General features: G+C 37.5%; 1 long non-coding RNA gene across 1 annotated transcript in view; it reads left to right on the forward strand.

Moving 5' to 3' along the window:
• Window positions 1–14,425, forward strand: part of LOC147872457 (uncharacterized) — a 213,432-nt gene that overhangs the window by 36,149 nt on the left and 162,858 nt on the right. The window contains exon 2 of the long non-coding RNA XR_015537217.1: window positions 2,229–2,279. This is a non-coding gene — a long non-coding RNA (uncharacterized LOC147872457). The remainder of the gene's footprint in view (window positions 1–2,228; window positions 2,280–14,425) is intronic.

Genomic DNA, 14,425 nt, shown 5'->3' on the forward strand with positions numbered 1-14,425 from the left:
ATTTTGTTTTATTTTTGCAACTGACAGTGTAAATGTCTGGTTTGATCTCTCTCTCTCTCTCTCTCTCTCTCTCTCTCTCATGACTTTCATCAGAAACTACTGAATGGATTTCGATTAAATTTGGTATTGGGGTTCTACGCTAAACGTAAAAGAGTTAATTTAATCCTGGTTCGTATCGGTTGAACTTAATGCCTACTTTGAATGAAATCTAAATATAACATAACATGAAATATATACTGTCGTATAAAAACTGTTACATAAGTGCATGAAATATTCTGAATCCATGAAGGATTGCGATTGCTATTGAAAATAATTTACAGCATGGCGAATACTTAACTAAATTAATATAAAAATGATAACTAGTTGAGTGACTGTGTCTGCATTGCTATTTGCCCTCTAATGCATATTTTCTTCTGAAAAGAATAAACATGAGCGTAAATTATTTAAATGAAATTTAGCAAAAATAAGTAAAAGGAAATTGTTTTTGATTCGTACTGTTCCCCTCGCTTGTTTTAAACTCAAATCGAACTTAACGAGCTTTATAAAAATGGCTAATAGTAGAAAACTTGAGTACATGGCGTAAAGAAAAAATAGACTATATCGTTAATGTCTGCGGAAACTTTTTCGATGCGTTGTATACGTAATTAAATATAATGAGGGAATTAATTCTTTGCCGTTTAATACTTCGACTACTTGCAGTGGTTTTATCAGCAATAAATATGTATCTTTATGGGACCAGGGAATCAAGCTACTACACCTTCTGTAATTTATATAAATTCATTAATTTGTTGATTTTCTACCTCAAGGAAAGCTCTTCTTCATTACAAAGATCAATTGTATGAAGCTGTTTAAAATATAATTGACGTGTATTCCGAGAACCATGCGAAATCCAGAAGCTCTTCCTGTGGACGAAATCCAGATCTATTGAATGTTACAGCATGTGATATGTACATTTACCACTGTGCTTTAAAGAATTAGAACATCAAATCAGCCAATATCAGTAAATGAAATACGCTTTGCGCACAACACAGATGGGCTATTTACGAATCTAATTAAACGTGCTAAGATGGTGATAAGTTCCAAATGCTTAAATTGTTCCGATTTTTAACCCGTACGCTTTTTATGCAGAATGTTAGTATGATCTTCCTGTGGAATGATGTAGACTATTTGCGTTACATGTGCGTCGGAGAAGTTTCAGTAGCATAAGGCGAATGCATAACACAAGTATACTGGAGGAGATGTTTGATTCTTCTTTGCAGTAGTACGTGTAGACCATTTCGAAATCACCGGCGTTAAAACTAACGCTTCGATGCCAAAGCTTATCTGAATAAAAAATTTCTCCATCACAAAGATTAACTATTCAGAAAAATAATCTTTGTTCTGAGAATCATTTGCTCTACACATTCGCTTCATTTGTCTTATCGTCCAGCCAGGGTACACTGTCCGCAAACTCACTAAGTGGCTGAATTTTTAACTTACTGGTCTCTGCCTGTCTAACCAGCTAACTCACTTTACTTACTAACTAAATTAATTGCGAAGCTTGTTGGTGTTACTAAGCAACTAACTTAACTTCTTCTTAAATGCGTTCGATTTCTGAGTTTCGGAGCGAATTTCCAGATTCTCACACCCTCTGTCATGTGTTTAGTAGGCCTTTTTGAATTTGGGCGAAAGCCTGTGCCTACACAGGACAGCATAACAGAAAATCGCTGATATGCATCCATGTCCTCAGTAGGATATCAACCCACATTCCCCCGACTGACACCTCAGACCGCGCGGCCACTGTGATTAGCAGCTGACTTTCCCAATTGATTTTATTCATATGAAATGATTTCTTAACTGGTGAATTAATAATTAATGAGATGGTTAAACAGCTGGTAACTTACTATCAAGTAGTGATCAAGTGACTTATTTTTCAAACAAATATAATAACTGGACAATATATTACTTCCTAAATAAATGACTAATTAATTAAATGTCTAACCTGTTAACCAATCAACTTCCATTTATTTATAGGCTTATTATAGGAATTATTCCGCAAATATATTTGAAAAATTCACGCTTTTTTTTTTGTTTCGTGCCTGTAGCAGTCCTGTATCCTTCAGATTTTAACCAGTTTAGTAGTTTACCAAACAAATATAGGAATTGTGAAATTTCTCTAAAAAAACTCCGCCTCATTAAAGTTTCAGAATAACGAATTGTTTGCGTTAAACTGGTTTTCATTGTTGCAGATTGCAGATGGCAGCAGATGGATCTTTGATGACAGCACGTCATGGCAGCTGGTGAGTTTTCCGAATTTATAATAATTCTGTAATGAAGAGTGTTTTACAGTAGAGTCTCAGCCAATAGGAATAATAAATTTTTGCATCGACTGAACTGCTTAGATTCTAAACTTCAGAACAAAATAATAGCGGACCGCGGATGTTGAATTACGGGGAGAGTCGGGGGGAGGAGCGATATTCTCGGTTGCTTGCACAAAGTCACTTAAATCGTACTGGTTATGTGGTTAACGGAAGTTATTGTCGGTGGGTTGGACCTCGGAAAATACCCTTCGCTCGCTTAGCGTGTGGTGTCGTAATGCCACTTACAGTTTTATTGTTTTAGTCGACTTCATATGCTCCATTTCTAGTATTATCGGAACTTTAATACTAGCCGGGATTTGTAAAGACTGGTACTTCTCAGGCACTCTTCCCTGTGCTCTGTACTGCATACATCCACGAATAAACTGAAGGTCAAAGGAAGATCGGATAGCGCAGAGAACGTAGTAACTAGGATCCGGAACAGATGGCCGGTGTTCGATTCCCACTATTCCATAAGTCTGAATGACGTTTTTTCTTCGTTAAGCACCAGGAACAACTTTACCTTTTTAAAACAAAACGTTTAAACACTGCTTTAAGCACCACCATTGACACGCTAAATGCACAACTTAAAAAATTATTATTTTATGTTCTCATTTCTACGTTGATCCATTTCTTAGTCTTATTTACTTGTGACTTTTGCTTTATGTATGAGCAGAGTATGAATTATAGTGTCTATACCAGACAGTGCTTAGTACATATGCTCCATATAAAATTTAATCGAAATAAATGAAGTGGTTTTGTACTGACATTTCCATTTCAGTAAGAGTATAAAATTATTAAAATAATAGAAGGTGTAATATTATCCATTTGAACACACCGTCCAGTTCTATTATCTTCTTTTTGCTTTGTGATCATTTACTCGAAGAAGAGGTAATAATAGGGTAATTCTGTTTTAAAACACAATATACTTTTGGTAGAGGCTGAGCCATGTGACATTTAATCACAGTTGGTACCTCTGTATATTGGAAGAGAGAAGGAGACTTGCATTTCTGTGTTCTATCCACACGTTGGGAAGGAGACAGAGAAACTTGGGATTATTAAAAAAGTTTCACCCAAAAGCTGCAACTATAAGATAACAAGGCTCTCAGCGGGAAGAAAAATAACGCTAGTCTGTCACGACAGCAGAAGAATGGACCATCTACCTTGATTTTCTTTTTCGTGATGCTGGCTTTGGTTCCTCGGAATATGGCGAAACGGCACTTCACTACGGCAGAATTGCGTCTTTAAGTATTAAGAGAGAACTGAAAAGTAGTCTAAGCATATTTCTTGTATCATAGTTGATTGCATCAACTTGGTTAGTCACGACTTTTAAGCATCAAGAATTTCTAATAATTTAAATTTGAAACTGGATAAACTTCTTTCCACTGCGATTTCCCTTGCATTACACTTAATTGTCACGTAAACATGGTTCTGTTTGCAGAACTTCATTTGTATATACAGTGTGAAACATGGCTGCATATTTATCATTAAGATACAGGAGACTAATACTAAAAATTCATCTCTAATTTCGTGTTACGTTTTTTTATATAGTATATTTAAATTAGCTAAGTGCGTAAACCTGAAGTTTTCGAAAAGCCCGGAAGTCTTTTCTTCTAAATCATGAATACTTTATTACATACAGAGTCTAAATATTAGCTACTTAACGATTATCTTATGAGGAAGGAAATGTGAGGAAATTCTCTCTTGCTACGCGCACATCCAAAAACATTTTAAAACACTGTATCGCCAAAAAGCACACATCCTGTAACATATTTATTTTGGACAGACCTTACCGTACACTTTTAATTGAACAAAACTGTATTTGTGAAGATGCTATTGCTGGCGTAAGCCTGTATTATGTTGCAGTGTTTAATGTATTTGTGCAAGTTTATCTTTAAGGGTGTAGGAGTTAGGGAATTACTGTTATGATATGTTAAGAAAGACTGCCGGGGCTGAATCTAACTTTTATATGTAACAATGAGTGCCAGAAACTTTTTATTAAATATTAGACATTGGATTTATAAACGAAGTTGTGATTATGAGTGAGTTCGTATTGGTCGAAGATAAGGCTGGTGTGTTATCTTTCTTCGGAGGAATAATCTAATTGAAGATCCGAGACAAGGGATTCGTAACGTACCGAGTGAATCTATGCAACAAGACAAACTGCGTCAAAGTTTCCTAAACCGTGAGTTTCCGCCAGGCCGTTCTTATTACAGCGAAACGCTGTGTCTCTTAGACAGTTTTTACTCGATGAAAGTGTGTCTGTGTGTTTGGGGGGGAGGGGGTTGTATAGCAATGGTTCAATCTGGGTATATCCATGGATGTCAGCAGAAGTTGGGCAAACTTCTTCTTATTCTCGGAGAATTACTTTTATTTTCTTTCACTTCTTATACGACAGGCAAGATGCAGGGCAGTTGTGGAAGGGTGGAAAATTAACCAATCAAAAAGCAGCTACTTGCTAGCTTCTTATCACTATTTCAGGGAAAGACCTTATCAGTTGTTTTATGAAACTTTTGAGTTTTAGCAGCGATAGAAATATATACTTGCGTACGAAGATGCCGGTCCCAATGGATTTAATTTTCTCTGCTAAAGTTTGGTCGTCATTGGTATTTTCTTCTTTTGCTTTCTTTAGGACAAAGTTTTAATATTCACAAGGATATTCAAATATCAATTTGCATTTATTTTATTATTGCAGGAAAACTGTATTAGAGAAGAATTTGCATAAAGTGGTGTTGTAGCTCGGGTAACCTTTATTATTTCCGACTTCGACATTATCGGCTTAGTTATTGAATCATACACACCGTATTAAAATTATATTCTTAAGATCTACTTCATAATTAACTTCATACTACGTCATACTGGACCTCAGACATTACCATCGATAACTTAGAAGGCTGCTAGACTCAGGCCACTTAACGACTTCATATGTTACTTCATGAATGGGACCTCATCACAGTTGACTCTTTCACTTGATTCATATCTGCATTAAATTAACACAAATGCAGTGAAGAACGCGTTAGAAAAGAGCACTTTTCCACTTCTCTTCTAACATATTAAGATTTCTTCTTTCTGTATTCACCCTGATTGACTTACGAGTTGTCACCTGCGATCTGATTCCTTCTCTACAAATACGAGTTCCTTCAGTTGGAGCTTGTGGCTGCTAATTAAATGACAGTGTCGCCCTTACCGCACAAGTGCGTCAGTTATGATTTCGTTCAGTCTTCATTACCGAAGTATAAGGGATGGCAAAAAGCGCTACCCTTCCATCGTGTGGTTCTTATTACATTCCGCTGTGGTTTGGAGGGTCGCGACCCGAGAATACGACAAAAACCCGGTGATGGAGGAGGCGGGGCATCACTGTGTGTGTGTTTTTTCCCCCCGTCGCCACTGTGTCTAAAACCAGGAGCAGTAAGCATGCTCTTCCTCCGACACAGAGTGGAGCAAGCCTCAGGGACCACTGTCAGATCTAGAATTGCACTTAGGGCGAGGGATACGTTCGTAGATCAACTACTATAACAGTGGGCTTATAAATATCTCAGACTTTATTTAAAAATGATTTTCTGGATTGTAAATATTTAACGAAATTCAAGGAAAAAATGTTGCTACTCTGTTCAATACGTGTAGTGTGATTAGTTTTGCAACGTTTGATTTTTGTCTGTAATGACGGATTTGTAACTGCAGCAAATGGAATGGGGAAAGCTTGGACCACTTCAGATTACTTTCTTTCGGAAGCTGTGTTAGACTTTTCTGTTTGAAGGAAGAGCAGGTTGTTGGCTGGTTCTTCCTCGTATACTCTGAACAGTTGAAAGTGAAGACCTCCCGAACCGCCGCTCGGAAAATTAATTCGATTTCCTAACCGATTGTGACAGTAGTGTATCACAGACACACAAGAAATGAATTACTTTACGAATCGCTTCAACTCCTTTCATCTTGGAGCGGAAAACTATGGCTGAGTGTCGGACGTCTTGTGAAAATTTTTTGTCGTGCTGTTTCGCGTTATGTCAATGCTTCACTAATGTTGTTTTGAAATTCTTGTTGGTTACAGTAATTTTATTATTTCATTGACAATAATACATTCCTTTTAAAATACTGTTGCATAAAATTATAATTTTAAGTCTGGTTTTTGTATGGTGTGGGAAAGGTCACTTACTTTTACAAGGAAAGCATAGACTGAGTTTTGTCGATGTTGGTCGCATGGGTTGTTACGCCACGTGGCCTTGTGGGCAGCTATTAACGTTTCTGAGAAACATACTGTCTCCGTTGACATCTTCGCAAGAACCTCAGATTTTATAGTGTCGGATGATAAGTTGACAAAAATAACGAATTAGAAATAATATGTGGGGAAGAAGTAAATTTCGAAGGAGACAAAAAATGTGTTAGACCTAGGCATAAATGAGAAGATAATGTTAAAACAGACCTTAAAATAGGCCTATAGGATTTTAGGATGTCGACTGTATTGATCTGGCTCAAGGTAGGATCCAGTGGCCGGCTCATGTGAACGCGGCAATGAACTTTGTGTTTCGTATGACGTCGGGGAATCTGGACTAGCTGAGCGCTGTTTTTCGAGAAGGTGCGCCAGGGAGTCAATCGGCAGGTTAATTAAAGCATCTTGGCATTACTTTTGGTTTCTCTAAATACAGACGACACATTGTAGACTCCAGTTTCTTTAATATATGCTAATTTTATATATTTTCGGAAAAAAACACAATATAATATCACGCTGATATGTTTTTGAGGACTGGGATCAATTTTGATATAGATCTTAAGCTTGTTAAATGTTTTTAGTAGCGATTTTCTCATTAAATGTGGACTTCATCACTTGTTTTTGCAGCTACAAGCCTGCTACACAGTGCCTTGTTAAACAAGAGACATGCGCTTACATTAAGTCTGTTTGCAACTCGGGAAACGCCCTATTAATAGCCCCATTGTTGTATTTATCTTCTTTCAAGACTGCTGGCTGGCCAGCCAAGCGAAATTATTTAAATCCGACTCACCTTTATTGTTGTTGTCGTGTTTTTCTAACCACACCAATCCTCCCTTAACAAAAGGGTGGCTCAGTAACTTACCCTCTTTCATACAGTATCAGTAGACAGGGTGTCGGATGTCAAACCCAACCCATTTTCCGATCCAGTGCGTCCAGTTTCAAAAAAATAATAATGTTATGTACTTGTATGTCAGCCTTCTGCTTGCTGACAGCAACAGGGCCCACAGAGCATATGACTGTACCCACGTACAGGGTGCCATGTAAGTAGAATTATTACTTCGGGCCTGTTTGCGTCGTGATGTTCTGTCCCAGTCGTTAATTATCGGTGCGGTATCTCGGATTAAACTATTGTCTCGGAAGAAAGAACTATGGAAATTGTAAAAGGTAAGAAAGAGATGGATGAAACAGAAAAGAGTAAATAAATAGGGACCGAAATTAATAATGAGAGGAAGGAGGGAGAATAGAAAGAAGGAGGCAGAAAAGGAATTGAAGAATGGAAGCTACTCAACTTGCGCGTATAATGCATGTAAATCAATAAGAAAAGGTCACTTGAATTTTTAACACACAACTTATTAGGACAAGTACTTTCGTAGATATCTACATAATTATATTTTGGCATTGCAAAGTTATAATTTTTAAATATTGTGGACCTCGAAATGTTTAATTCGCATTAAAGGAGGCTGTGACTAAAAGATTTTCCGAACCACTGGCTTACAATTTAGCCATCTTCATAACATAGACCACATTTCAAGCAGTAGTTAAATTCTTGGTAACTTAAGGTGGTGATGACAGAACTTTGTATCATGTTGTACAAATGGGTAAGAGCCGAGGGTGTATGGCGTGTACTTAAAGGCTCCAGTGCAGTAGTCATGCGGTTTCCCAAATCCAGTTTGATCAAAGCAGACAGACAGAGCGTCAGCATGTATCAGCAGGAGTTAGGGGTTGGGGTTAGTACGGCTTTTCGTCACCCTGTTGAAGGGATGATCTCCCTATCCATAGAGTTGACAGCACAGGATTAGTTCCCCGATCTAGCTGTGGGGTCCACTCCAGACCGTTACAGACCAGGTGAAGCAGGTCGGATAACAAGAGTGCGCTATAACAATAGATGCGCATTGTTTCGCGGACCCGTGCAACAGTGGTCTAAGTGAACTACCTGTTTACTACGGAACGTCGTGGTTAATTGGTTAGTAAGAGCTCCCCGGATATTGAAGCTTTTCGTGATTTGTCTCAGTCCTTCAAGCAAATGTTTCAGTGACAGTTGGCCCTCAGAGCCTGTCGAACATGGTGACGAAGAGATATTATGTTCTTACCGGGAATCAAACTCCGTTTTTTTTGCCCTCGTAACCAGTAACTTTACGGGTTAATTTGCAAAGCACACAACGCATGCTGGTCGCATAAATGATGTTCAAATCTTTGCCAATATTTTTTAAATTAAATTCTTGCCAGAATGACATGTTTTCATGTTATTATGATAATTCTGTGAGATGGCTGTAACGGCAGATCTCCATGTTCTACGTAATAGGATATTGTACTGATGTAATTGTCTTAATAAGTATATACTTTCCTCCGGTTGTGTTACTGCTTCGTACTGAAAACAAACATTCCGCAAAATAAGAAAGCAGCACTCACCGTGCGTTGCAAGGAATTACTAACGTTCACAGCTATTGGGATTGGAAGCGGAACATAGGTCACTCTTGTGTTCAAGTAAGTGATACCTCGTTGTTGTGTACTTCCGAAAGAACCCACGGTGGGTTTGCCTTTTGTGTTGGGTTTTATATTTTAAACATGTGGTAGAACTTTAAGAAGAACATGAAGGCGAGGAATTGGTTAAGAAAGGGTGTTCATAACACTCAACGCCGTTTTGTATCCACTGCTCGGATCATACGGAACATCGGTGGTACCGCTGCAGGCCTTGATACGCCTGTCAAGGCCTAAGGATTAAAATATGCAACCTGTTGTTTCGCTGTTTCATGTGGGTGTGAAGTAGCATCTTGTCTTAAGGAAATAATTTATTGTTTCAAAAAAATTAATGGGTAAAGTATATGGACCTAAGAGAGAAATTAACATAATGAGGAGCTTCACCAGATATAATTAATGTAATGAGAAGGATGGGATGGGTAGGACACGTAGCTACCATGAAGGAGATTATAAATTAGTACACACAAATTTAGCCGGAAAGACTAAAGGGAAGAGACTACATGAGAGATCAAAACATGAATGAATTAGAACGTACGGTGTGAGTGTTTGAAATGGATTAATCTGGCTAAAGATATAACATAGCTACGGGCTGTTCTTAATACTGTGATTAGTCTTGGGTTTCCATGATGGCGAGGAATTTATTGACCATATGGGTTACTATCAGCTTTCCAAAAAGGTTTCTCCTCTACGAAGTGAGTAAATCAATTATAGAAAATTTGACATTTTATGACACGTGTTGTTGCATTACTGGGTTTTTTACTGGCGCTATTCTGGTCCTGTGATCTAGTACTTTTGTATTGAACATCTCATCCCATGTTCAACATGCGTATCTATCTTTTCATTCCTGATCCCCTGTTCGATTATTGTGGTCCAACATCGCTTCAACAAACAGTGTTTGACAGTTGTAGGGCAAAGCGGAGGCCATACTGCTACACGTCTTGCAGTGTGAGGAGAACAAGAAATGTCTGTTGCAACAGTGTTCTATGTTACATTCCATGGCTTGTTCCATAGTTTTTGATTAATGACGCTTTCTCAACTGGATTGGTTATGTAGGTCGAATGGACGAATAATTATAAAAGATGGCTTGGGTAGGATGCCGAAATAAGAGGCTATAATTTATCTTAAGACACTTTTTAGTATTCACTAAGAGGGACCCAGGAAAACTACGAGGAACCTGTCAGGATGGCAGCCCTCCAGGTCGAAAGTTGAACCTGGGACCATCAGAAGGAATATATGAAGTATGGTGATATACTCCACGTCCCCTCTTGCTTGGCGCTAGAGTGTGAGAAGAAATGTACGCTCTGGCCATCTTAATCTGCGGGGAATGAAATCCCGGTTTCCATTTAATATGGTCCCAGATCCATTTTGAAGTCTGGGCAAGGGGAAAATTGCCAACTTCTCTTCATGGATTCGAACGCTGACCGTGTATCACGTAGATCCTCCGATTAGACACAGGCACGCGCAAAGTAAACAGAACCAGGTTTGCCTCTCAGGTCACCAATAGCATCAGATGTTCGCTGTTAAGTCTAATAAATCAATAAACACTGCTGATAGTGAATGTATACATTTTTTCGCACATTTTTCTGCGAGTCGTATCGTTTCGATTATATATTAATAGGTCTGATAATAATAGTATAGGAGGCGATTGTGTACGAAAGCATCAACAATTTTAGATGATATTTGTACATTATAAAATAAAACACCTCGCGCAGAAAATAACGGTGTAGAGTAGCAAATGAAACCGTAGAATATATAATGTATGGATAATTCAGTATTAATGTAATTAAATTATGTGCATACAAACAGCTATATTAATGTGGCAAAACTATAACATAAAAATGCAGAAAAATGTAATTGCTAAATAATATAAAACATACTAAAAGTAATCACACACAATGTTACGGAACGGAAAACAATATGTGTAAATACTACACGAATAGAGAAGTGATGACAGACCAAACAAATATGTCCAATAGAAGGATGTTTGTTGCTCTAGCTTATAACAATAAGAGAGAGTGTTTGAATGGCTGACATTCTAATTCCACTAAGCATTAATTTTCAAAATGTATTAAAAAATATGTTAATTTGACTTAACAAATTAAAGACATATGGTGGTAGTAAGAAGTGACATTGACTCCATGAGTAAGTTCAGCAACAGCATTAATTACACACATCTTGGTATATCTTCAACAATTATTACCAGAAAAATTTATTCCAGCTGTGCACACGCAATATCTCAAAATAGTTAACTTGAAAATAAATTAATAGTGGATTTTATCGTTGAGAAAGGTCGGCGTGCTTATGTACTTAAAGCCAGTCCTTATTAAAGATTCAAGTACTCTCTGGATGATTACGTTAACTGCAGAAAGTTCTGTTTGGGGAACTGAACTTGCAGCGACGGTGTATGTTAACGCAGCCAATATGGTGATGAAAATAATATAACAATAACAGTAATTATAAACTTAATTTATAATGATAAATAAGTGCTTGTTTTGACCAGTCATGTTTTCAGGTCTTGTTTCTGTAATTGCCGGTGTGTCTGTGTAACTTAGTAATATATCTAATTAATAATCTGAACGCATCTGTCAGAGCTGTTGGTCTTAGCAGTAGTTCCTGTGGCAAGCGGAATTTGTTTTGCTTTTATCTTAGACAGAACAAGGCGAGTGATTAATACTAGAACATGAGCATCAGTATTCCATTCCGTTTCTAATTTGCCGAGACAATGTGAACACTGAAACTGCAGGAAAACTCTTCTTCGACTTGCAACAATTTGCATTGCATGAAACTGTAGAAGCTGATCGGAGTTTCTCTGGCAGAAAGTATTTTATGACACGTTCCTTCCTCTCCTTTGTATAAGTTGTAGAAACTAAGGAACTGCTACCCAGTAATCGTCGAATGTGCATGCACTAACAAATAAACTGTATGACTTTAACAGCTGTTCCAGATGGACCAAAGGCCGCCAAGGGTTATTTTGTAATCCCATGTTGAATCAGCTTCAGGTCTAGCCGGCATTATTAACTCAGTAGAGGTCGCATCATTTATGACCTCGTATTTGTTAGGCTAACAAGTCTAAATTGAATGTTTTTTGTGGTGGGGGTTGGGGTTGGAGGAAGTGGAAACTTCAGAGATGCTTCTATTTTGCGGTCGGGATTCGAATCTGGGACCTAAAACATTGCACTCTGTGTTGAGACATCAATAAAATATTATTTACAGAGCGTAGGAAATTTTGCATGTGCGATAAATAGTGAATATTAAGATATTTGGTTAATAAAAGTACGAGAAATGCAGACCGATTAATGTAAGGGTGCGTAAAATAATTCCTTATGAAGTGGGGCGTGAACGAGAGGGTTTAATGCTGGGTGGTGATGTTCCGTACTGTGTGATGTTTGAAGTTATTATGGAAAATCAACGAACATGAAAACAAATATTCTACTATGATTTCCGCAAGAGAGACAGGCTACAGAGAAATCATGCATAAATTAATTATACTTGACAAATGTGTGAAATTACATGTCCTAACTTCGTCGCCTCCACAGTACCGATATTGTATTTTGAAACACCCTATAATGCAATGAAGTCTTACACATTTCTCGTGATTGAATCTATCGTATCGTTGCTAAGTGACGATTTTTTAATGTTTCTAAAGAAAACCTTACACAATAAATAGGTCGTCACGCGTTGCAGGGGGACACTTAAAAAAGTGAAAATAGAACAGTTGAATAGAGAAGCCAATTTGTGAATTGTGATCGATGTTGGAATCCCAACAAATGAAAATTACGGTGATGCAACTGCCGGTGTAAATAGATGAACGCACGAGCCATGACGTAAGAGGGAGTGATATTTTCGTTGGCAGTGGTCATGTGCGTTGTGGCCCGGTGAATTAATAACGTGGGGGTGAAACTATTTTTTTTCTGTTTATTTTGTCAAGCTCTTGTCAGAAAAGTAAATATTCTTTAAAGGTGAAACATATATTTGCGGAGGTTATTTTATTTTTGGATATTTAAGGAGTCTTACATTAAGTGATCGGATGATTAATGTACGTTTGATCTCTTACTGTTTTCCCAAATAGGGGTGGAAATGAAAACATAATTTACTATGTCGTTTGAAGGTTCGATACTTCTGTTTCAGGGATTAGGTTCCAAGAAACTGTCTGTCTGTGTACTACTTTCTTGACTGTCTGCTGACAGAACCTTAGGATTTAGCATGATAGAAACGAAAGCCTGCGCCACTGAACGCGATTCAGTTCACATTACTGAAACGAATTTAATTCAAGGCTGGATAAGTTAGAATTTCGGTGTCTATAGGAACTTATTTGACGAATTATCTACAACAGATCAAGTAACCTCCCATGTGTGAAGAGGTCAAGGTCCGTCGAGTACTGTAGAGCCACAAACAATAATAATAGGAACTGACCTGAGGCACGGAATCTGTCAGAAATATGATTGCAATTGTAAGTGGGCATTAGACCCACATATGAGGTCAGTAAATTTAATAGTATAGATGTTCTCTGTTCATACTGGCATACGTGTTGATTGAATTTGTTAGACAAAAGCTACTCAACGAACGTGCAACAGATACCGTACGGGAAGGGGAGGGGGGTATTTGTACAGTAACTAAGTATCCCTTATGAACTGTGAATCTCGCACCTGCAACCCGCACTGCACAGATACACCTGTTGACTGAAAGATTAATGATGAGACTAACAAGTGGCCATACAAACCGGGGGCTGAATGTCTATATGTCGATTCCCGATGTTAGAATTCGTGATGTTCTGTGATTTTATTCAGTCTTTCTTGAATGGTATTGAGTCGTTCTACTCTGGTGAATGCAAGATTATATCTCTTCTCCCTGACGGTTGATATTTATAATATTTTGACTTTGTTTTTGTATTGCAATATTAAATATTTATTTTTTTGAGATCTCTATAACATGCGGTGTCCGCCTAACAGAATGCGATATTAATGAGAACAACAAACAACAGTACAAATCAGGAAGTGAATATCTATGTATTATTCCCGAGCCCAGCTAATTCTTCCTTCTTCTTTTCGTAATTAATTTTAACTCTCTGCAAGAATTAGAAATTTAAACTAACTTGTGCGTTGTTATCAGAGACAGATTCAGATATGTAAACAAAGCGTATAAACATGAACTATGTTAAGATTATTATAAAATTACTGAAGATGTTATTTGGACCTAAGATAAACAAAGTAGCAGAGACGAAGATAAAACATAATGAGTCATTTTAGTTTGTGCTAATAACCTATTATTAGTATGGAAACTGAATATCGAATCATAAAATGAGTGGGACGTGTTGCTTGAATAAAAAATTGGAAAGTTCCAGAGAGATGTATGTGTAAATGAAAGGATAATCTTTTTACGTAAAAGCCATTTTGATGTTCGTTTGCTT

The sequence above is a fragment of the Zootermopsis nevadensis genome, unplaced genomic scaffold (assembly GCF_977971745.1).
Source record: "Zootermopsis nevadensis isolate Lab colony 2312 unplaced genomic scaffold, Znev_1.0 Znev_ptg000027l, whole genome shotgun sequence".
Taxonomy (NCBI): domain Eukaryota; kingdom Metazoa; phylum Arthropoda; class Insecta; order Blattodea; family Termopsidae; genus Zootermopsis; species Zootermopsis nevadensis.